This window comes from Phodopus roborovskii, unplaced genomic scaffold (genome assembly GCF_943737965.1).
Source record: "Phodopus roborovskii unplaced genomic scaffold, PHOROB, whole genome shotgun sequence".
Classification (NCBI taxonomy): domain Eukaryota; kingdom Metazoa; phylum Chordata; class Mammalia; order Rodentia; family Cricetidae; genus Phodopus; species Phodopus roborovskii.
The window spans coordinates 5921704-5946741 of record NW_026125052.1 but is presented as its reverse complement, the minus strand read 5'-3'; the positions used below and the strand labels follow the sequence as shown (position 1 = coordinate 5946741).

The 25038-nt window shown below is 42.8% G+C and overlaps 1 protein-coding gene across 6 annotated transcripts in view; it reads left to right on the top strand.

Moving 5' to 3' along the window:
* Ankfn1 (ankyrin repeat and fibronectin type III domain containing 1) overlaps window positions 1–25038 on the top strand; it is a 369637-nt gene that overhangs the window by 201903 nt on the left and 142696 nt on the right. The gene's annotated exons all lie outside the window — the stretch shown is intronic.

The window sequence follows — 25038 nt, the reverse complement described above, 5'->3', positions numbered from 1 at the left end:
AGTCATCTGCCAGTGCACATAGTTTATGTAGTCAGCACAGTGATCAAATCCAGGGCTGTGTGCGTGCTAGGCAAGCATCCTACCAACTGAGCCTAGCCCTGGTCTGCAACTAGATGTTCTTTTTAAAGAAGCTGATTTAGAGCGGTGGTGACAAGTGTGCACTTTGAAGTTAGATGTTGAAGTCATGTCCATTTCCATCATGTGTTAACCAAGTGCCTGGGCAAGTGGTTAGCCTCTCTGCCTCCTCCCTGCCCCTCCTTCTGCTTCTCTGTGAGCTGAAGTAGGGATGGAAGTGAGCAATGCACACAAAGCAGGCTTACAAATGCCACTGTCCAGGCAGCCCTTGGGCTGGGTTTTTTTGTTCTTTTGTTTTTTGCCCCTGCTGAACTCACTTACAGGGAAAGTACCCACATCCAGGCGTTCCTCCCTTTGAACTTCAACCTCCTTGGATCTCTGCAGAACTGCTCTTTGGAGTCAGTGTAAGACAGTGACTGAGAAACAGACCCCTGAGGCACAGATATAAGGTGGAGGTGGAGGGTGTTTATCATCACTGGCCTTTGAAGCTCTGTAATGCTTGTGGTCTCCCTCGTTCCTCATTCTTATGGTGGTTTCAGGCAGAGGGGTGATTCCAGACAGACCTCTGAGGCTGTATGTGGTAAGTCTATAAGACGGGCAGTCACAGACTGAGGAAACTGCTGTTTGGGAACTATTGGCAGTTAATTATTTCTGTTGCTCACATCTGAGCCTGACCACAAGAGAGGCCTGGAGCATCCTACATCATCACACTGCTCCCTGGGAACTTTAAGGTCTCAGTAACCATGAGCACAATAGTATAAGCTGGCAAGATGTTAGAACAGCAATCTCCAGAACTCTGTTTTTTTTCCCCCCCCAGTGGGTTTCAAAATCATCCCCTGGTCTCTTGGAGGAGTCACTGTCATGAGGAGAGATTCTACCTCCCCAGACTCATGAGGGTCCTGCTGTATACCTACAGAGCTGCTCAGGACCCTTCCTCCTGGTGGAGGGGAAGGCATTTGTATTCTATGTCTTAGACTTAGGAGGGTCTCTGTTTCATTTCACATACCCAGTGTGCTTCTGTCTCAAGGCTGGAGGCCACCTTGCTCCTCTCAGAATTGTTCTGTAAAGAAATACAGCACCCTTCTATTAATCAGGATAGAGAAGGTCACTCAGCAATAAGGAACTGGCTGGCATAAAGCATAATGCATCCATTTGAAAAGATACAAGGATGGTATATTCTCTCTCAGACATGAAAGCCACAAAAGTTGACCTAAAAGTAAAATACAGAATGAGGAAAAGTGTGATTCAATGTTTTGGCATGGTGGGTTTGATTAATACCCACCATTTTGGGTACAGAAATACACACTAACCTTCATTAATACAATTAATGCATGTCAATACAGCTGTATTTAGAAATACTTTTAATGGCCCAGGGAAAATGATCCTACTGTGATATAAAAACAAAAGAACAAAGCCCTAAACTTTCCAGAGCATAACCTCTGAGAATGATCCCTGAGCCACCACTGCCACCACCACCAGCAGTTCACTACTCTCTAGAAATGCCACTTCTCAGGCCCCACCTGAGCCCTTCCCAGTCACAAGTTCTGTGGGTGAGCCCACAGAAGTGTGAATAGACCTGTGTATGTCAGCATCATAGAAGAAGATATTATACAGTCATATGAAAAGGTTATGAGCCAGACACAGCTTCTGGAATCTTTTGTTTTGTTATTTGTTTATTTGTTTTTTAAATCTCTGTGTGGATGTTCTGTGTATGAGTAAAGGCTTGTGCATGCCACAGCACATACATGAGGACTGGAAAACCTCAGGTGCCAGTCTTTTTTTTTTTTTTTTTTTTTTTTTTACCAAGAAACAGATCCTCTTGCTATTCATCACTGCAAATACCAGGTTAGCTGGTCCACAAGCTCTCAGGGATGTCCCTGACTCTGCTAGCCATCTCATGTCTAGGAGGGCTAGAATTACACATAGGTAATTCCATGTCCAGCTTTACATGGGTCTGGAGATAGAAACTTCAATCCTCCTGGGTGTGTAAGGAGCACTTTACCCACTGCACCGCTCCCCAGCCTGAGCTTTCAAACCTATCTGCTTAAGCCTGATTGATAATGGAGCCTTGAAAGGGCGTGAAACATGGAGAAAGAAGATCTGTCTGTGGCCAGATGGTGAGGGAATTCTAAGATGGGCATATTTTGTTTTCACCCTGTAGCAAGTTGAAGCACAGTTGTTTCTATCACACTATTATGTCTCTCAACTATATGAACACCTTCAAAGGTCTTCATTCTCTTATTCCTACATCAACAGAAGACTTTTGAGAAATCGTTCCCTCTTATAGCTCCTCCACTTAGTCACTGACTTTGTCACTCTCGTGCCTTCAGGATTCCGCTTCATTTATAAATGGTATTTAAAAACTGCAGCAAGCCCGGAGCTGGTTCTTCGTAAAGCACAGCATTTCCTTGTGTATCCAGTTAGAGGTCAGTGCATGTTCACACTTGGAAACAGTTTTAGCATCTGCATATATTTTCATGGACAATATACATTTTTGTTTGGGTAGACTTTTGTTTTCTTTACCACATCCACTTGGAGTATTTCTAACAAGCTGACCCTTCTCCTTTCCCGGGTTCATTTACAAAGTAAGCAGATGGAGTGGCTTTGCCTTTAGACAAGAAGTTACATTCTAAAAGCAGCAAATCAGGCAACTAGCCCATGAAGCCGAAATTATTTCATCTCTGTAACAACAGCATAGACCATGGGTTTTCCAGCCCTGGGATGGACGTTACCAGAGAGGTAACTGTTACAGACAGAGGACATGTTGGTCATAAAGTTACATCCTCGACTCCGAAATCTCTTGCCACTCCAAGATATTCACGGTGCAGGAGGCTCTCACTCAGAGCACATGTGAGGAAAGTGTGTGTGGTTGGCAGTGGAAGCCAGAAACCAACTTCAAGTGTCTTCCTCTGTCACATTCTACCTTATCTTCTTAGGCTAAACCCAGGGATGACTGGCTGACCAGCAAGTTCAAAGCATCTGTCTTTCTCTACTTCCCCAAGGGGTAAGGTTAGATGGTGTGTCTCACTTAGGGTTTCTATTGCTGTGATGAAATGCCATGACCAAAAAGCAAGTTGGGGAAGTAAATGTTTGTTCAGTTTACATTTCCAGATTACAGTTCATCATTGAAGGAAGTCAGGACAAGAACTCAAGCAGGGCAGGAACATGGAGGCAGGAGCTGATGTAGAGGCCATAGAGGAATGCTGCTTACTGTCTTGCTCTCCTGGCTTGCTCAGTCTGCTTTCTTATAGAACCACCCACAGTGGGTGGGCCTTCTTCAGTTAATCACTAATTGAGCAACTGCCTTACAGCTGGATTTCGTGGAGGCATTTCCTCCACTGAGGCTCCTTCTGCTCTGATAACTCTCACTTGTGATAATAGAAAACCAGCTAGGACACTTTTCCCTCCACACCTGCACACAGGTCGTCATGTTTGCACAGCAGGCATTTAACTAACTGAGTCATCTTCCCCAGCCCCACTCCTCCTCTCTCACAGTCATTGTAGATGGTTCCTTTTCTTTTTGTTGTGACTGAAGTACATTTCTGCATTTGCCTGGCTCAACTGTGCTTTTGGTAAAACCTCCCTATACCCCAATTGTGCCTTCTATCACTTTTGAATGTATCTTTATTTGTCCAGATTTAAAAAACAAGCAAACAAACAAAGAAACAAAAACAGGGTCTTATGTATTCTAGACTTGTCTTAAATCCACTGTATGTGTATATACATGTACATGTGTACATATATATGTGTATGCATATAGGTATGCATACATACACATACACAGATACATACTTAAATATGTATATGTAATACATATATACATACATACATAGATGGCTGACTGAACTACTGATTATCCTGGCTCTACCTACTACATGCTGGGATTACAGACTTGCATCACCACACCCAGTTTTATGCTGTGCTGACAGAGGATCCAGGACTTCTTTGTAGATGCTCAGGAAGCATTCTACCAACCAGCCACATCTTCAGCTAAGGCTGAATCCAGATACCTTAACATTGAAGTTGACCTTGAATCCTTGATCTGCTTTGCTTGCCAACATTCAATTATTTATTAATCCACCCCCACCCACCCACCCACACACACACACACACACACACACAGAGAGAGAGAGAGAGAGAGAGAGAGAGAGAGAGAGAGAGAGAGAGAGAGAGTGGCGTACTGACTTCTTAGAGCTGAAGTGAACACATGGGGAGATAGTGTACCAAGCAGATTACACAGTATCTGACACTGAGTGATAATTCATGCACTCACACACACAAGAACACACATACACACACACACACACACACACACGCACGCACGCACCTGCTGCATGCCAGCTTACTCTCATTTTGTGAATGAACAGAACATCTCCATAAGCATTTTCTTATTGAATGAGTGAATGGATAAATGTAAATCTTGCAAAGGCCTTCTGGATACTCCATGAACACTAAAGAGTTTGCACCAACCCCCTACAAATTCATTACAAAACATAAGCCAACAAGTTGAATCATTCCTTCGGCAGGTAATGCTTATCAGTAAATGTTTTCTGTCTTGAAAACATTTCCACATGAAAACACTTCCACAGACCCTACAGGTTAGACATCATTGCAACCAATGCATTTTCACCTGTAAAATTTGATTTATGATGCTTATCTGTGATTTTCTTTTTTTTTTTTTTTTTTTTTTTTTTTTTTTTTTTTTTTTTCTTTTTCCCCCTCACCACAAGAAAATCTGAGGTGGTTGGAAGCCTTTAGGGAGAAATTTTATAAATAGGGAATGTTTAAGGTAATTTGAAAATTCAGGGCAGGAGTTTATAAATTAGCATATTTCAGTCACACGGGTCCTAATCACTCAGGGCTCTAGATGTTACCTGAGGAGGGCACAGGGCAAGCCCAGCTGCTCTTTGGGTTTGTCGAGCATCTCAAGCTATTCCTTGGGAGTTGGGGTTTGGCAAAGCCCGAAACCCACATTGCCAAGACCTTCTTTCCCCCTTAATGTTTAAGCCCATGTGTATTTTAAGGAAATTTAACCCGTATGTTTCTGTTTCCTTTATACTTAACTCATAAAAATGGTTTCTCAGAGAAATTTGATGTCCCCCAAATCTTTGGAGCTTTTATAATGATATTTTTTAACCTTTCTCCCTTCCCCGAGACACAGGAAATTACATTTTTTCAAAAAAGAAAATGAATCAAACTGAAAGTCTCAAGGTCATTGTGGATGGGGCAGGCACACAAGTTCAAGGAGCAAAGCATTTGAGAGAATGACACGTCCCTCTGCAACAGAGAAGACAGAGTCCTCAAGACACCACCAGCAGCACTGTTCTGAAATAGACCACTCAGATGCCAACAGTCCATCATACCAGCTCCTCTCCTCCCTGTACCTCCATATTGAGAAGCTGGTCTCATGTGCCTTAGAATTTAGAATTGCAAACCCAGCTTCATAAATCCATGCACACAGGTGCTGTAACACGATTTCCTGCACACAGTTTCTTTACTGCCTGGTCCCACTGCCAGTTAGCTCCAAATAAACACACTGATGCTTATATTAATTATAAACTGTTTGGCCAATGGCTCAGGCTTCTTACTGGCTAGTTCTCTTAATTATTAACCCATAACTACTAATCTATGTATTTCTACATAGTTCTAATTAATATAAGTCTCTGTGTGTTTATTTGGGGCTGAAGGGTGGCAGGGCCAGGCAGAACAGAAACTTGCATCTACAATTGTGACCACTGATGTCAAAACATAGTCATTATTTTCTTTTTTAAAAATTGTGTGTGTTCATGTGAGGGGGTACAAATGGTATTCCACAGGAGGCATCCACCTTGCCTTTTGAGGCATGGTCTTTCTTGAGTCTGGGACTCTTCAATTAGGCTAGGCTGGCTAGCTAGCCAAATGCCCAGTGATGATGGGGTGTAAGGAGTAAGGTTTTTCCGCCCACCGCCGCCGTGCCAGCCCCAAATAACGCACAGAGACTCTGTATTTGATAGTATGCTGTTGGCCAGTTACTACTTCCTTATCGGCTAGCTCTGTCTTAAGTATTAAGCCATTTGTGTTAATCTATGTATTTCCACGTGGTCTTCTTACCAGGAGCTGGCTGCAGGGTACTGATCTCTCCAGACTCTCCATGTTGACCCCTCCTTCCTACTTCCTCTTTCCTCCCTGTCTCCTAGTCCCTCCTATCTCCTTTCCTATTGGCCAGCAGTGCTTTATTCATTAACCAATATGAGAAACATTTTTACAGAATGACATCTCCCATCAATGGGGTTAGACGCATGTGCCACTGCAACTAGGTGTTGTAGCTTGGATTCCTGGACTCAAACTTCTGTTCTAGGGGTTTGAGAGCAAGCCCCTTACCAGGTGTGCTACCTTACTGCCCTAGCCCCAATGTTGCTGTTTGTTTATTTGTTTGTTTGTAATCCAGTTTTCTGTATCCTCCCTGGAGAGAGAACACAACAGCTGCCACACCCATCTTGAAAGCCACAGGTAATGCTCTCATGGAGCTCTGTAAAGATACTGTTCTTCCAAAGGGAGTTCAGTTTCTGGACAGGTTTCCATAATGCCCTGTGTATCCACAGTGCAGGGAGAACTGTCCCACGAGATGGCGCTACTTCTCAGATGTACAAGAGGTTGTCTGGAGTTATTTGACTGGTATCCATACCGTTAGCCTTGTCACCTTGCTATGTCCTCTGGAGTTCCACTCTTGTTCTTTCCTTTCTGACAGCTTGCTTACTAACAGGCTGGATATTAAAGGTATCTCACAGGGATGAAATATAATAGTGTAGAACCAATCTTTCATAAGGACTAAATTTAATCTGAACTTCCCTAAACCCATTTGAATTGCTCATCCCATCCCATTTTAACTACATGGCATCAGCAAACTGTAATAGAATGGCCTGAGCCCTGGCTTTCTTCACCACAGGAACCAAAAATCCATTTGGATATTCATCTCTCCAAGAGGATTGCAAATCATAGCTCTAATCAAAGGGCACCCTAGTGCCACTGCTATATTTTTTTTCCAAGCTGGGGTCCTTGGATGATGAGGATGTGGGGTTCTGCAGGGCTTCTCTCCTTCACTGAGGGCTGCTCATGGCAGAGATGAAACAGCAAAAGCCAGCCCTCCATAACTGAACACAGAATAAGAGGTGAGCTTGTCTACTAAATGCAGACACCAAACCAGGTTCCTGGGGCTGCAAAGATCTTGGATGACCATCATAAAGGAGGCAATCTTGAAAATTCAAATAGTCCACAGGAATATCAGACTTTTACACATTGATAAGTCCCAGGTGGGCTGGTGGTACTTACCTAGCTTGTGTGGGGGCCCAGCACCACCAAAACAATCTGAAAGACAGACAAGTGGAGTTCTTTAATGTCTACCACCTTGTATGTTCTCAGCACTGACATATGGAGAGTCACTATGTGGGGTCAAGCCCTGGATCATATATTTCCTAAACTAATTCCCAGAGCTTACTATGTACCAAGTAACATCTCTGCAGTACATATCCAGAAACCGAGGCCCTTAAAATTGTTTACTGAACCATTTGCTCAGTTAATAGAAGTTCTAACATTCAAACATGGTCCTTTAGTAGAACATCTGTGTCCATTGCAATAATTCCTAAGACTGAGAAGAACCCTTTCAAACAGACAGAAATACACAAACCCACCCTCTTCCAAGGCAGCCATGTTGTTAGTATAAAGACTGTATTTTTATGCTTTTTGCCTGTGTTAGCAAATCTAGAAACATCTAGTCTTTTCTGGCACAAACGTGAGAACTGTTTTTGGATCTGGGTTTCTGAACTTGTCTAGAGTAGCCTTCTGTGTCAGTCATGTGTAGCCACCCACTCCTCCTCCTTTCCATACTCTGTGACAGGACTCCTCCATGTAGCCCCTCCATGTAGACAGACTCCTGAGTGCTTGCCACAGACTCCCAAGTGCTGGGATTCCTGGTGGATGCTACCAAACCTGACACAGACAGGCCCCTCTTGCTTTCTCTATAAAAAACATATTAATATACGTTAACTGTACAAAATAATGTGTGTGTGTCCTTATGACAACTCCATGCAGGTATATAATATAATTTGATCATCTCTCTTCTCCCCCCTAATGATCCATTGCTCTTCTCAGTCCCACTCTACCGCCCTGTATTTTCATGTCATACACCAATAGATTAGATAGGTAGATAGAAAGAAAGTATGTTGCATTTGTCTGTCTGAGTCTGGCTTACTTTACCACACAATGGTCTCTGGCCCCTTTAAATAGCTTTCTAGTATTCTACTATAAAGGTTGCTGTTTACTTAAGTTTATTAAGTAACTCAATTGATTCCAAGTTCTGATGACTGGGGATCCAATTACAATAACATTCATTTGTCTTGCTTATCTATAAGTTATACTGCACACTTATTAATAAGCAACTATAGTTTCCTAGCAATAGATTTATTAGTTTTTTACTAATAGTCATGTGTAATCCATACTGTGACACCCCTCCCCCAAGAACCCCTTACTCCTTGGCATCTTCCAAGGAGGGATATCGATTTTAGAGTAAATTGCAGGCCAAATTTTCAGCAACTAATGTTATCTTCCCACTTGGACTTTATCACTAGAGAACCTCTGGGAGCCAATGATTCCATTAGTCTTGAGGTATAACCATTATGGCCCAACTCAGAAGCAGTTTTGTTAGCCAAGTTTTAAAAGTAATCATGTATACACTATTATATCCAACAAACTCACTCACTCATGGCTCTCTCTCTTCCTCTCTCTCTCTCTCTCTCTCTCTCTCTCTCTCTCTGTGTGTGTGTGTGTGTGTGTGTGTGTGTGTGTGTGTGTGTGTAAAACACTGCACTGAGCCCTGATTAGAAAGCAGTGAACCCAGGTAGCTTTCCTACCAGCCAATGACATAAATGGCTAGCACAGAATCATGCCACTCAACATGATGGTGACTATCTTGGTATCTCCAGAGTACTCTGTGATATACAGAGTATATCATCATGTCATTTGCTTACTTATTGGGATGTTGAGTTTTTGTTTTTGTTTTTTTTTTTTTTTTTTTTTTTTTTTCACTACTTGGTTTTAAGGATCCTTTAAACATACTACCCACTTGTTTTCATTGAGAAACAGTTTGAAAATCTCTCCCTGCTCTGCGGCTTGGCTTCCCACCTCCTTCTTTAAGAAGTCTGCCAACAAAGCAGAAGGCCATCTTTCCAAAGAAGTTCATCAACTTTCTCCTTTCTAGATATGATGGGACACAAAGTCTCTGAGCTCTGTCAATTGCGGCATCCTGGAGATTTGTTTGTTTCTGTTTTGTGTGGTGTGGTGTGTCTCTGAGACAGGGTCTCTTCATCGAACCTTATTATCCTTTGTCTTCTTCATAATTGATGCTATATAATATAATATTTTATTTTATGTGTGTGGGTTACGAATGATTTCTTTCCTACTCTGTAGATTGTCTCCTCACACCCTTAGTTGCTTCTTCCGCTGTGCAAAAGGTGTTTTTAGTTTACTACAAACCATTTTGTCATTGCTGTTGCCTTGTTTTGGGGGATCAGGTTTTCTTTCTTTCTTTCTTTATCTTTTTTCCTTTTTTATTTAAATTTGAAGCAAGCTTGTTTTACATATCAATCCCAGTTTCTTCTCCCTCCCCTCCTCCCTTGCCCGCCCCCCCCAACCTCCATCCCATCTCCTTTCTGGCCCCCAGGGAGGGTGAGGCCTTCCATGGGGAGTCTTCAAAGTCTGTCATATTATTTGGAGCAGGGCCCAGGCCCTCCCCCATGTGTCTAGGCTGACAGAGTGTCCTTCTAGGTGGAATGGGCTCCCAAAGTCCATTCTTATACTAGGGATAAATACTGATCCACTACCAGAGGCTCCATAGACTGCCCAGTCCTCCTAATCGAGACCCACATTTAGGGGGTCTGGGTTAGTCCTATAATGGTTTTCCAGCTATCAGTCTGGGGTCCATGAGCTCACCTTTGTTGAGGTCAGCTGTTTCTGTGGGTTTCCCCAGCCTGGTCATCACTCCTCCCTCTCTGCAACTGGATTCTAGGACTTAGGCTCAGTGTTACCGGTGAATGTCTGCTTCTGCTTCCATCAGCTACTGCATGAAGGCTCTAGGATGACATGTAAAGTAGTCATAAATCTCATTATTAGTGATGGGCATTTAAGGTAGCCTCTCCACTATTGTATAGATTGTTAGTTGAGGTCATCCTTGAAGATCTCTGGACATTTCCCTAATGTCAGATTTCTCTTTAAACCTATAATGGCTCCCTCTATTATGGTATCTCTTTTCTTGCTATCCTCTATTCTTTCCCTGTCTCAATCTTCCTGTTCCCTCATGCCCACCTCTCCCCTTCTCTTCTCCCCTTCTCTTTCTCCTAACTCTCTCTTCCCTCCCCCCACCTCATGCTGAAAATTTGCTCAGGAGATCTTGTCCCTTTCCCCTACTCCAGGGACCATGTATGTCTCTCTTAGGGTCCCCCTGGTTTCCTAGCTTTTCTGGCAATGTGGATTGTAGGCTGGTAATACTTTGCTCTACGTCTAAAAGCCATATCTGAGTGAGTACATACCATACTTGTCTTTTTGTGACTGGGTTACTTCACTCTGGATGGTTTCTTCTAGTTCCATCCATTTGCCTACGAATTTCACAATTGTTTATTTTTTTGTTTGTTTGTTTTGTTTTGTTTTCTGCTGAGTAGTACTCCATTGTGTAAATGTACCACATTTTCTCCATCCATTCTTCAGTTGAGGGGCATTTAGGTTGCTTCCAGGATCTGGCTATTACAATTAAAGCTCATTGTTAAATCAATTTTCAGTTTTATGATAGTGAGTTTACACTGCACAGTCTTGTATTTAGAACACCTATTTTATAACATGATATTTGTACATAGGTTACAAGTCCATTTTCACTGTCCTGCATGTGGATGTGTGGGTTTCCCAACAAGAGTGGATTGAAGAGGCACCATCATCTTGTGTTCTTGGTCCCATTGCTAAAGATAAATTGGCTATGGATATGTGGATTTATTTCTGGGACCTGTATTCAGTTCCATTAACCTATATATCTGTTTTTTTAAAAATGTCAGTACCATATTGTTTTGATTACTATAGCTTTGAAGTATGTTTTGAAATCAGATGGTATGATTTCACCAGCTTTGATCTTCCATCACAAGATTGCTATGACTATTGTGGTTTTATGTGACTCCATATAAATTTTAGAGTTGTCTATCCTATTCACAAAAAAAAAATGCCATTGTTATTTTGACATAGACTGCACTGAAACTATAGACCCCTATGGCTAGTACACATATTTCACCAATGTTAAGTTTGGCTGAGAGGTTGACTTTGTTGGTAAATGCTTTGAAAGCCTGAGGACCCAAGTAAAATTCCCAGATAAAACCCTTATAAAAATATAAAGTGTGCTTTGTAATCCCAGGACCACAGAAGGATAAATCCTGCAGCTTGCTGGACACTCTGCCTAATCCTCTTGGCTAGTCCATGGCCAATGCGAGGCCCTGTCTCAAAACAATTGTGCATATACTGAGGAGTGATACCCAGAGTTGTTCTCTGGCTCCATATGTACAGCCACACCTATGTGTACACACTCCGCACATGTGTATCTGTACCCACATGAACACCCACACGTACACACACACACACACACACACACACACACACACACACACACACACACACAATATTATTTCCTCAAATTCATGAGTAATCCTTTTTGGTTAAATTTGTACCTTAGAATTCTAACTTTTGATGTTATTAGTAACTGTCGGTAGAGGCAAGGAACCTAATAGGGGGCCCATGAAATAGGAAAAGGGTAGTATTAAGAGATGGAGTAGTGAAGGGATAGAACACATCTGACATGAACATGGAAGGGGAGAGCTGGAAGCAGGGGGTGGAAACCAGTCAAAACTAAGTGTATATGAAAATGACGCAGATTGTTTTCTTAAAATTAAAAAGGAAAACATTTTTAACTTGTTTTTACTTTTTCCCCTTATGTCTGTAAGTATAAATTAAATTTAAAGATTATTGTATTCAGTTATAATTAAGAAAAATAATTTTAAAGTTATTTCTCTTCATAGTTAAAGATACAAGGATAGACTATGGAAACATCCTTTCTTGAAAATCATTGGATGTGTTTGTGTGTGTCTGTGTGTGTGTGTCTGTGTGTGTATGTGTGTGCATGTATCTGTGTGTCCTTGTGTGTGCCTGTCTCCCTGTATAATGTGTGATGTGTGTGTGTTCAGGTGTGTGTGTGTGTGTGTGATGTGTGTGCATGGCCATGTGTGTACATGTTCAGATGTATGGTATGTGTGCTTGTCTATACATGTTTATTTGTGTGGATATGTGCTTGTGTGTTTATGTGTATGAGATGTGTGTATATGCTCATGTATGTGAGTGCAGATGCATTGAGTACCATGATATACATGTAGAAATCAGAGAACAACTTTGAATGTTGGCCCTTTGAAACAGGGTCTGGCTTTGCTGCTGAATACACTGGGCTAGCTGGCCTTTAAGGCACTAGGAAGTCTCCCATTAGTGTAGCAAGGCTATGACTGTAGATGTGCTACTGTGACTGGATTTACAAGCAGGGTCCTGGAGGTCCACCTTCAGGACCTCATACTCATGTGTACTGGCTTTACCCCCAAGCTATTTATTCAGCCCTACAGCAGGATTTTCAGGGATGAGCTTATGTAGCTGAGTTCAGTTTCTTAAACCTCTCCAGGTTGTAAAGAATGTCAGAGAAAACACAGGAAGGATACTGTGCACATGTGTATGGAAGACTAAATTCAGATTCCACAAGACCGATTCATATACAATGAACTGTTTTGGGAAAATTGCTCTGTGAAAATCATCAGTGTAGTTATACTGCAATTTGTATGGCCAAGTTATTTATCCAAATATTATTATGGCTTACGAAATTCAACAGCTCCAGGTGTACTGTGTCAGCAGAAAACTCTGGCAATTAAAACTTACCCAGAATTAATCACAACATTGCATTCCTCAAGTTCAACTGAATTACTTATATTGCTTTTAATTATATGAATTAAAAATCAAGTTGCTAAAATTATACATTTTGAGAACATAAAAGAATAATTTTCTGAAAACCAAAGTCAGAAAAAAAATGTTATGATCAATCAGGATCCATTAGTAAAATCTTAATGTTCTTGACACTAGACTTGACACTCCTGCACTCAAGAGGCTGAGGTAGGAATGTATGGGTTCTGGGCTATGTAGTGAGCTTCAAGCCAGACTGTGCTCCAAGTGAGACCTTGTCCAAATAGAATTAACACTAAGATATTATAATTTTTCATAATTTTCCATTGTTACTCTTGTGCCAACAACATCCTATCCCACTGTAGAAGCGATGCCATGTTTTTAAAGTGTTTATAGTTTCGCAATGTTTTCTACTTTTTGAGCAAGCTCCACAGCTCCACATTTTTGTGTAACACAGAGCCCCAAAAAGTGCATGGATAACTAGTCACATACATCATAGCCAAGACCAAGGTTTTCACATTGGCCTGAGTCACATGATCCTTCTCTTAGCCAATTATTATAGTGATTGATGCTCTCCCTGGCCACTGATCAGACTCACTCAAACCACATGCAGGCTGTCCTATCTCATCATCCCCATGATGTTTTGAAAGGCAGAAGCAAGGGCAATAATGAACGGAGCTGTCCCTTCCCCTTTGCTCTCATGTGAAAGTATGTCAGAGAGAGGCTCACTCGGGACTGTGCTAGTAAGCTGCTTTGTGTATTTCAACATGCTTTTGCTTTACCCAGCATCATTCTTCAGCACGCAGTCATGACCAGTTAGCTACTGGGACTGGCAGTGGTCCTCATACCAGCCATCACTCACTGTTTGAGTGGAGGAGGTGTGAGTGTGTGTGTGTGTGTGTGTGTGTGTGTGTGTGTGTGTGTGTGTGGAGTGTTTTAGTTGTTGGGGAGATGGCTCAGTGGTTAAAAGCTTGTTACACAAGTCCGTGGATCTGAGTTCAGATTCCCAGCACATTAGTAAAAATCTGGGTGTGACAGCAGCATGAACCAGTAATCCCAGCTCTGACAAAGGGATTCCTGAGGCTCTCTGGACAGCCAATCTAGCCAAACAATGACCTCCAATTTCAGTTTTTGAGGACCTGTCTCAAAATATAGTGAAAAGTGATAAAGGAAGACACCTAACATTGACCTCTGGCCTCTACACATAAATGCACACACACACACACACACCTATACACACTTGCACACCTATTCACATACACACCTATACACGTGAACACATATACAGATACATGCACAAATGTCTAGAACATTTCTATCATCTATGAAAGTCCTCTGCTAATGCCCAATCAAGTATGGCAGCCTTCCAGCCATTAGGCATCCAGTGTTCAGTTTCTGTCTCTGGAGTTGGGTTTAACTGGTTCCTGATCTTTGTGAGATTCTACAATGTCCGTAAGGATAAGCCTAGGTGGCATTCCTATCTGTCAAACAGATGAAACTTTCCTTTTAAGGATTAGAAGGTAGGTGATTTGGCAGTAGTTGGGTCATAGGCCAGCCACTCAAATATTAGCTAAGGGACAAGCAGGCTGTACAGTGGATGTGGAAGAGATCCTGGGAAAGGGTGAGGAGGCTCCTTTGAAATAATGTATTTACTAATCCTTTCACTGAGGGCTGAAGGAACCTGTCTCAGATTCCATCTTGGGACCCTGGACTCAAACACCAAACAGAACTCTTCCTGGGAGACTGGAAAACTTATTTTGTTTGGCACTTTGGGGGTGGGAGTTGAAGTAAGCCATCGAAGGAGGAAGTGTTTTTTTGGTAAATTGACTGGCCTTCAAAACTACCCAGGTTCCTGGTGAAATTACCCCATCCCGTCCCCTGCAAGGGTCTCACATACCATCACTAAAGGCTGGGATGCTCCAGTGCTGCTGGGTTCCAGTCCCATCAACAGAAACATCTTGGTAGCTTATCAAAGACAACACAAATAGAGATGTCATCCTAATAACATGTCTACAGTCCTTAGTTTATTCATTTTTAAGCAAATATTAATGTTCCTGATGAAGAATTATTGCAAGCACGTTTAAGTGCCCTCTAGGGGTTAAAATGGTCACATAGATTGACCCTGAAGCAGTAGAGCACATCAGTACCAACCAGGTACTGTTAGAAAGAAATACAGCATCTTGGCAGAGATACCCTTTTCTTGTCCATAGTCTGTCAGCGCCTGGGTTTCACAGCTTTGTGAGCACTGCAAATGGACATTCAGCATTGCTTGATCCTCTCTCTCAGTAGTAAAGAAAGCTGACCATGTGGAAAAAAAACAAAAACCAAAAAACAAGAGGATCTTTCAGAAGACTTGGGTCAATGTCAATGATGTCAAGAAATTCTACAAGTCGACCTGTTAGATTCTTCTGCAGAACAGCCCTGCTGTCTTCTCCTTTGAGTTCTTGGGAGATGTGACTCCTACCATGTTGTTCCCGTTTTCTTGGTTGTTTTGAGGTTAGGAAAGGCTGGGAAGCCTATTCAGAAGTGTTTACATGGAGGATTGGAGCCTAAACTACCACTCCTTGTCAGCCATTTTTTTTTTTTTTTTTTTTAAGATGACAGATTGGAGTAGCAGGAGGCGAGAGACTCCAGCAGGAGTTAGAAACAATCTAAAGAGGATGCACTTTTCTCATGGTTCCTTGTTATAGTCACATCAGGTTTATAACCATGGGTATGGATGAGACTGAGAACAGGGTAGGAAATCTGAGGATTTCCTTCCTGGTGCATCTCTGAATGGCCAGCTCATTCAATACCCCATTAGGTAATCTATAGCTGGGCTATTGCTGTGAACAGCATCATTAGGCCCATGACATTCAACTCAAGTAAGTCATTTACCAAGCATGTTGGTATCTCCTGGTATGCCTAATGGGTTAGATGTAATTTGGTGAGCTTTTGAAGAAAGATGTCTCCTCTTGTGCTTAGCTTTGCCCTAATATGGCAAATGGTGATCACTGGCAGGGGGAAACAGCACTCCTGTGTTTGACCTTTTAGTTTGGATTGTGTCTGCAAACCACACAAGGCAGGAAATATTGGTGATTGGAATGGCAGACACCGCAGGGGTCATTGTATGTCCTTGGAGCGACCTTTGTGCCAGTCTCTGCATTTACCCTTCATAAATGACATAAAATTAGTTAATTGTTGTTCTACTGGGTGTGGGTGAAGCGGGTATGGACAAGAGAGGGACATGGTCCTAAATGCTGGCCAAAGTGGAAAATCACGTGAAAATAACATCTATGACCCATGTGTTGTATCCAATGGCCAAGCTACAGTATTCTTTTAAAAAGTAGACAAAATAGAATATGTGCTTCAGAATTCTCTTTAATTCCATTCAATGAAGCACACATGCATTAAAAATCATCTTCATTGCACAAGATGGAAGGGCTCAAAAGTTAACAAAGGCCTTGTCATCAGGGAAGTATGGAAAGTAGACAGAAACTAAGTATTTCTTATAAAAGCAGCCACAAGCTGAGAATGTTAATCTGAGCCACAGACACCTCAGCTAGAGAGTGAAAGTCACTTGATCCACCAAAGAGAGAAGAACTAGTGCCCTGTGTGTAGGCAGAAGACCTTCCAGAGAACATCAGCCAATCAGAGTTCGTCTATGTGAGTCTGGTCCCCTGAGACTCTGACTGGAGTCAAGGCCTTGCTTCCATGACAGAGGACTCCTCCGATTGTTAAGTGTTTCTTGGTCATCACAGGACACGATCAGTCCCAAGTATCCCAACTGAAAATGGAGAAGTTGGTGGTGAGATGTGCCAAGAATCTTCCAGCCTTTTCTCTTGCCCTTTCATCTACCCCGGCACCTGCCCTCTTGGCTTTATGACACTACCCTCTGCTCTGAGAATTCTGGTGACAGCCACCAGATAAAAATTGATGCTGGACTAATTCTTTGAACTGCCTATTTTAGGCAATAACACTTTCTTTACTAAGAACGTGGGAAGAGAGAAAACAGGAAGAGGAAGAGGAATTCTGCCCAAAATGCAGATAGATCGCATATTTGTGTGCCTCATGACTGTTGCCCTCAACCATTTTCGCCTGTGTGTTTGCACACCTGGGCTGCTTTTCACACCTGTTCACACCCCCTGGGATTTAATGGGCATGTGTGCGCATGTGTACACACATGGATTTGGAGAAGTTAGAACCAGATAACTGCTTATTGATCTCTTATCTTCATCTGAGGAACCACTGCCCCTCCCCAGCTTATGGATGATCTGATCCTAGGGCATTCGCCATTTTATTCTTAATTTATTTGCGAATCCTGTACTACATATTTAAAGTACACAGAGACACAGAAGTCATCTTTGGCTTTGAATTGCCAATCAAAGTGAGTCGCCCAGAGGGAGGGGCATTTCCACATCTCTGTAGGAACCACAGTCCCCTACAATAGCCCCACTAACATCCCAGTATCACAATGTAGTGGACTGCTTGAGACCCAGTTAGTGCCAAAAGTGTTGCACACCCTATTCATTATGACCAAATCCGGTATATCACAAAACATAGATGGCCTTGGGGATGGTGTTAGGCCAAGCAACCTGGGCAGACTCCTCTTGGAGAGATTTAGGTGAATACTGCCACCTATCGACAGGTGAAATATATGCTTCTGGTTCCAAATCTGCCCTTATTCTGTGCTAAAGCTCATCAGAGCCAATTTCATTATGCAGCTGACCAAGGGATAGTAACAGCCCTGAGTTCACAGCTCTTAATACATGAAGAATGAGTCAGCTTACCCACAGAACACATCTGTAACAGACAGGAGGCAAACCATCGAGGTAGAAATGGCAGGAGCTTTGCAATGGGAGACCTGGGTTTGAGTCTGAGCTCAGCCCTTGGTGCATATACACTAGCTAGTTAATCTCTCTGAGCCTTGGTTTCTGCATCAAGGAGTGGCTAGTCCTATTTCTGGGGGGCATAGCATAGAGTGACAACAACACTTTTTATTTTTTGCACCAAGCTCTAAGTGGCAACTGTTTGCAACTCAGTGATTGGTACTATGACAAACCTCGTCATTTATTGGGGCTCTGGTGAACTCCTCTGTGGGGGTCAGTTCTCCTTGAGCGGTGCTCCTTGTCTACTAGACTATCTTTGACATCCAAAATTAAGACAGTGTGAACATAAATATTGGAATTTTAAGTGTGCCAATTGAGAAAATGAGGATAAATGGGCTTCATTACCAAACGTCTCTCGACTACCCTGGAGGATATATGGGGTTGAGTCGATAAAGAGTTATGATAAAAACGTAGGAGCTGTGTATAAATGGGGCTTTGTGACCTGCTGGATAAGGTTGTACTGAGAGCCAGACCTAGGAGGCTCGCATTCCTGCCTAGGCATGGTGTGGGGATCCTGGGCTCCTGCAGACAATAGGGGATTCATAGCTGGAGAATTCTAACGACGACTGAGAGGGTGGCAGGCAGAACAAGAAGACTTTTCAGGAGTTCAGGGACTCTGATTATCACGTCTTGGAGCTGCAGCGAGCCGGGAGGCTGCCGGAGAGGCGCACAGAGCCGTTCTTGGAAAGCTGTCAGTGAAGGGTTTGTAACCTCCATAAGAGAATCGCGCTTCTCAAAATCCCCAGACTGGAAAACCTCCCACGACCAGTCCAGATCAACACTGTGCAATGGCTGCACAAAAAAAAAAAAAAAAAAAAAAAAAAAAAAAAAGTATGTGGACCACCTCAGCCTGAAGAATCTTTCCAAATGTCTTTTATCTAGACTCCTAAGACCCAGGAACAAATTCCACAAGTGGGTTTCCCAGTCTATTAGGAAACCGTGACTTTTATTCTGAAAGGTTACCTGGGGCTTAACCATCAAGAAATAGCACACCTATGAACAGTCTATTTTGAAAGGCTCTGCCTGGGACTGAATAGCCAGCACCCTTCTCGAACCCTTTCTTTCTCCTTTGGGGCTTAGCAGTGCAATCATTCGTGTGTGTGTGTGTGTGTGTGTGTGTGTGTGTGTGTGTGTGTGTGTGTGGTGGGGGAGGATGAGCCTGGCACTCATTACTGAACTTCACACATAATAAATATGCTCCGATCCACCCTGGGGTATTCATTTTCTTTTATTTATTTTTTTAATGTCCCCTTTTTAGATATTTTTTGATAAATGGCACATTTCATTTTGGGGGGAAAAACACAGCCCATTACTAGACAGTGGCACCCTAGAGCCCTAAGGAAGGCCAAGAGATTACAGAATGCAAGTGGGCTGGGCAGCCTCTCTGCTGACCACAGGGAAGGACCTGCCACTTTCTTCTCATAATTTAATTTTTAGATCCTGATGAAAAGGTACTCCCTAAATTGAAAAGGGTGAAGAAGGAAAAAGGCCATTATTCAAATGGCCATCAAAGAGTGGTCGATTTAAATTTATGCCTTACAGACAAACCACATGTTACTAACCCTGAGACAGACCTGATATAATATATATATATTATGATATTTCATAGAAATGGACATTACTGGCTTGCAGTTAAGGTGGGCCTGGGCCTCACTTCCCAAGCATTTCAGACTTCTAGATGTTGTGTTGCCAAGCAGATGACAGAAGATGAAAAAGACTCTTTCAGTTGACCAGGTCCAACTCACTCATTTTATTAAGACAAGAGGGAAAACTAAAGCCCAGTAATAAGAATTTGCTTATTGCCAGACTGCAGTGGCCCACGCCTTTAATCCCAGCACTCGGGAGGCAGAGGCAAGTGAATCTCTGTGAGTTCCAGGACAGTCAAGGCTACACTGAGAAACCCTGTCTCAAAGAAACAAACAAACAAAAAAGAATTATTCACTTGTCAGGGTCACTCAGCCCATGAGGAACAGGTCTGGGGACCAAACACAGACTCCCAGTCCCAAACCTCAGTTCTTTCCCTGGGGCTAAATAGTTGTGTGGGGTGGGGAGTAGTAAGCTGTGGCTTTGGGTGAGGAAGTTCTGTTTCCAGGACAACCATTATCCCTACAAAGGAGGGAAACATCAGCAAAGCCCTCTCCCCCCTCCACCCATGCTTCTACAGGTAGCTCACCATCTTTATCAAGCCTGAGTTCTTTATCAGACACTGCTTTCCGATGTGGCCTAAATGTGTTCTATGGTTCCTTATCCCTGTTCTTTCTCTATCGTAAAACATGTTCACAGACTGAATCATGAATACTATGTGTGTGTCCTGCAATAATCAACATCGCCATCATCTGCCAACACATAGGTTAAACCTTATAAACTGTTCTCTTTTCATGGAAGATCACAAGTACCTACGAATGGGGTTTGGTGTGGTGTTTCCATGCATAGCCATGCCATACACTGATCCACATTTTCAAGGCAAATCTCACCAAATCCCAATGACATTCATATATATATATATCCCGAAATGTATACAGAAGCACAAGAAATCCCAAGAGAAGGGGAGAAAAGCTGGAGAGCATCACAATTTCCAAATCTCAAAACGTACTACAGAGCCATAGTAACTGAAACAGTATGACAGTGGCATGGGAACAGACACATAAGAATGCATATCCCAGAAATGAACTCACATAGATAAAAACTTGAACACCACCTTTAGCTTCTTTCACGTCAACCGATCTGTTTCCATTTCTAAACTGCACCGCACCCTTCTCTTAATTTGCTTCTTCTCATGGGTTCTGGGCATCTGTATCTTCCTACTTTCGGGTTCTCACTACTCTCCTTGATTATCTTCCATGTCTACATCAGAGACATCTTGCTCAGCTACGCGAGCATTCTGTGGGTATCCTTGTCACCACCAATCGGAAGTCCAGACTCAACACAGCACCCAGCCTTCCTGGGCTACTCAGGCCTGCTTTGTGGGAAAGTCCTAAGGAGCTCATCTGAGCTGATTTACTTCAGTCCATTCCCAGAGGCTACTCATCCCTTCCACTACCCAAGGGCTCCGTGCCTTGACTCTGTGCCTTGGCCCCATCCCCTTGCTTCTTGCCAAACTGCAGGAGTCTTCATTCTTGGGCATCCAATTATAATACAACATTCTCTAGCTCCTCCCTACATATTCCAGAAGGAAATGACCCAATGTTTTCCATGCACACCCCTCACTCAGGTCCTTTGAACCTGTACTTGTCAGTTGTATCTCTGTCACTAAACACCTCTCTTTTTTTCTCTGGAAAGATACCTCCTCTGTTTTCCTATAAGGACAAGAACAGAATACTTCGAACACCCATCTTCAAACAGTCAAAAGACTCTGAACATGTAGGTACCTACATACCTCACTCTCCTTCATGCCCTTCCAACAATACAGCTTCATAAATGCTTCTTTTTCTTAGAGTTCACTGAGCAGTTATTATCTGCAAGGCATTAGGCCAAGAACTGCAAGGGCTTGAGGAGAGGGGAAAAAAAAAGGCAAAATGCAATCCTTTTCTTCAAAGGGCATTTTAATAAAATCAGTGAAGCATGATGACAACCTAAGCAAGGAAGATGACTGTGGGGGTGGAACTGGGTGGAGGGACGTTCTGAGAGTGGAAGGAACATTCTTGGTGTTCCCAATGAGGGCACTGGTGTTAGGACGTGAAGGGAGGGAGACAGAAAAAGAGAAGAAATCTGCTTTGAAATCCCAAGTCTGTACTGATTAGTAAACTCCCCCATAAGTCTGGACCATCTAAGCTGTCCGTCCCCCACAAACCAGAGTCATCTTCCTGCAAGACTGATCGTGAAACTCCCCATTTGAGGGCCTGCTGTTCAGTGAATCAAGCATCTGCTAATTGCAGGCTTATGCTAGGAGTTATGGAGAATACCAGTTTGTAGACATGACACAAACCCCCAGGAAACATCTGGAGAACAAAACAGCAAGAACATGCTGTGAAAGTGCTAGGGATCGGGAGACAGATGAGGGTGTGATCAGTATGGGCTGAGACGAATAGAAAAGAATTAGTCAGACGAGGCTAGTCTTCAATGCATGTGCTCAGTCAAACAACTTAGACAGGCCATAACTGTCTAAGAGAGTTTCAAGCTCTTCAAATCCTGAGGCCTCTTCCCATTATCCTTCCAGGTTTTTCAGTTATCCATCCATTTACACAAGAACATACTAAACTCTTGGACAAAACACTGTGTATTTACTGAATGTCTTCCACGTGTCAGGAACTCTTTTAGAACACAGCCTGGAAGTCTGAACAAGAGACCTGGAAGTCACCCAAGTTCTACAATGCAATGGAAATGAGTGAAACGGAGCAAATATAACAAAGGGTGATGGGACAGGATTGGGTGCAACATCCAAGATCTCAGAGCAAGGACTTAGGAGCCCAAGGCCCAGGACAAATCACCAAGAGGTGAAGTCTAAGCTGGAACTCCAAGGAGTTAACCGATAAGAGGATTGACCCAACAGCCAGAACAGCATGTGCAAAGGCCTGGTGTTAAGAGAACATCCCGCATACCCTGGGAACCAAAACATATTCAAACTGACTGTGACACTGAGTGCAAGTAGTGAGGGAGGGAGAAATTAGGCTAAGGAACTAAGCGAGCTCAGAAAAGGGTATCTCCAGGACCTTACACCCATGGGCAACATGAAAACATGTAACATGGAAGTGTGTGACACAATGTATCTAACTTACTAAGGACATGATAAATAGCTGTTGAAAGAATAGATCAGTGAGTAACTTGGATATGTCCATCTCACACTGAATGTAGATTAAGTATCCTTTACCCCAAATGCTTGGGACTAACTGTGTTGCGGAGTCTAGCTTTTAAACAAGTCCTATACATAGAATGAGGCATTTTAGGATTTCAAGCCAAGTCTAAGCACAAAATTATTTGTTTCTTGTATACCTTACCCATGTAACCTGAAGGTGTTTTTATATGATATTTTTAATAATTTTATTCATGAAGTATGGATCACACTATGGACTTCTCCACTTATTGGTGTTGTATCTCTATGCAAAAAGTTGCAGGTTGTTGTTCAGTGGTGGTGGGAAAGAAAGTAACACCATACAACAGAGGTTTACTGAGGGGAGGGGAGGGAGCAGAGAGACCAGCCTCTGGGAGCAAGAGTGAGAGAGAGAGAGACCTGGGAGGTGGGAGGGGCTTGCCTTTTATAGGGGGAGTTAGCACATGTGCACAGTGATTCTCTATAACTGACGATATATCCTGCCAGGTCTCCAAGAGCAGGCCAGTGCAAATGCCTTAATAGTAGCATTGCTGGTGGAACATTTTGGACTTTGGGTTTTTGGATTAGGGATGTCCAACCTTCTTTTGCTCCCAGATGTTGTGTTGCTATGACAAAAGGCACTATCCCCCTCAGGGTTGTACCAAGATGGAACTTGTGACCCCCCACCCAGGAAGTCTCTGATCTTGATAGACTTACTCAGAGTCACATGACTTACTCTAATAGATGGAATGAAAGTAAATCTGCACTAAAGTCATGGCTAAATGTTCTCTAGGTGTTACAGTAAACCTTTTTACCTGGAAATTACTGGTCTTTAACTGGAAAAACAGCCTGGATAACTTTTAATCCCAGATAGAAAACAAACAGCCGCCTGACCATAATGACAGGGATATTCCCCATTTAAGTTATTCAAACAATGCTCCATATGTAGATACAGCCTAGGAAAGGAAAAGAGGATAAGACTCCCAAACCTGAAGATCTGAGTTCAATCCTCAGGACTCCTGTGCTGAAACAAGAGAATCAGCTCCTGCAAGTTGTCTTCTGATCTCTGCATGCATTGTAGTAGGCACACACACACACACACACACACACACACACACACACACACACACACACACACACACCTCCAACCCATCTCATCAACTAAGCTTTAAAAAAAAATAAGATAAAATGCTCTAGAGAAGAGAGAGTGAGCTCTAAATTTTCTAATAATAGAAAAGTAAGTTCACTTCTTTTTTTTTCTTTTTGGTGTTTTTTGACATAGTTCCCATGTTTCCCAGGCTGTCCTGGAACTCACTCTGTAGACCAGTGTCAGAGACCTCTGCCTCCCAAGTACAAGGATTAAAAGCATGTACCACCTGGTTCAGAAGTCAAGAGCACCAGAAATCAAGAGCACCGGCTGCTCTTCCAGAGGACTGGTTTCAATTCCCAGCACCCACATGGCAGTTCACAACTGTCTATAACCCTAGTTCCAGAGGATCTGACACCCTCACACAGACACATGCAGGCAAAATACCAATTTCCATAAAATAAGAATAAATAAACCATTTTTTAAAAGAACAGGAAAGTAAGACAACTGTGGAAAAGTAAGCTGAGCTCTTCCTTTGGGCAGCCAGGTTGTCTGGTTTTCTGTCTCACTTTTTTTTCCCCTTCCAGACAGCATCTTGTGTGTCCCAGGATGGCTTCTAATTCCAAACATAAACTTGAACTTCTGATCCTCTTGTCTTCACCTCCCAAGTGCTGGGATTATAGGCATGTACTACCATGCCCAGCTGATGCAGCTGATGGGATGCTGGGGAGGGAACTGTGTGTCTGTCGGGCAAACCTTCCACCAACTGAGATACAACCCCAGCCCCTTCTGACTCACTTTCTTACCTCAAATGCCAGCTCCAGAGCAACCACCTGCCACTTGTCAGAGTGAGCTGGCAGGCGCCAGGATGTCTCCAGAATTTTCATGAACACAAGCTGCTTTGCCCATTATCTTAGGATATGACCAGCCCCAAATTAACACTTTACCTCTCTACTCACGAGCAAGAGATGATCTGAGTCAGTACAGACTCACATTCGCAATTTAGAGGTCGGTTTGTGTCTCCAGGCATAAAGGACAAAGCTGACAACACAGTGTCTAAACAAAGAAAACAGAATTATATCTGAAATCATTAGAGCAGCTAAACATTCATTTGGCAGACAGAGTATCTGAATAGATCTTTTCAAAGATCCTTAATGCTGTTGCTAGGTTAGGGCTGTGTGAGTGTGTGTGTGTGTGTCGGTGTGTGTTATATGTGCTCTTTAGTGACAAACCCTCCCTAACATAGCCAATATGAACAAAGCTCA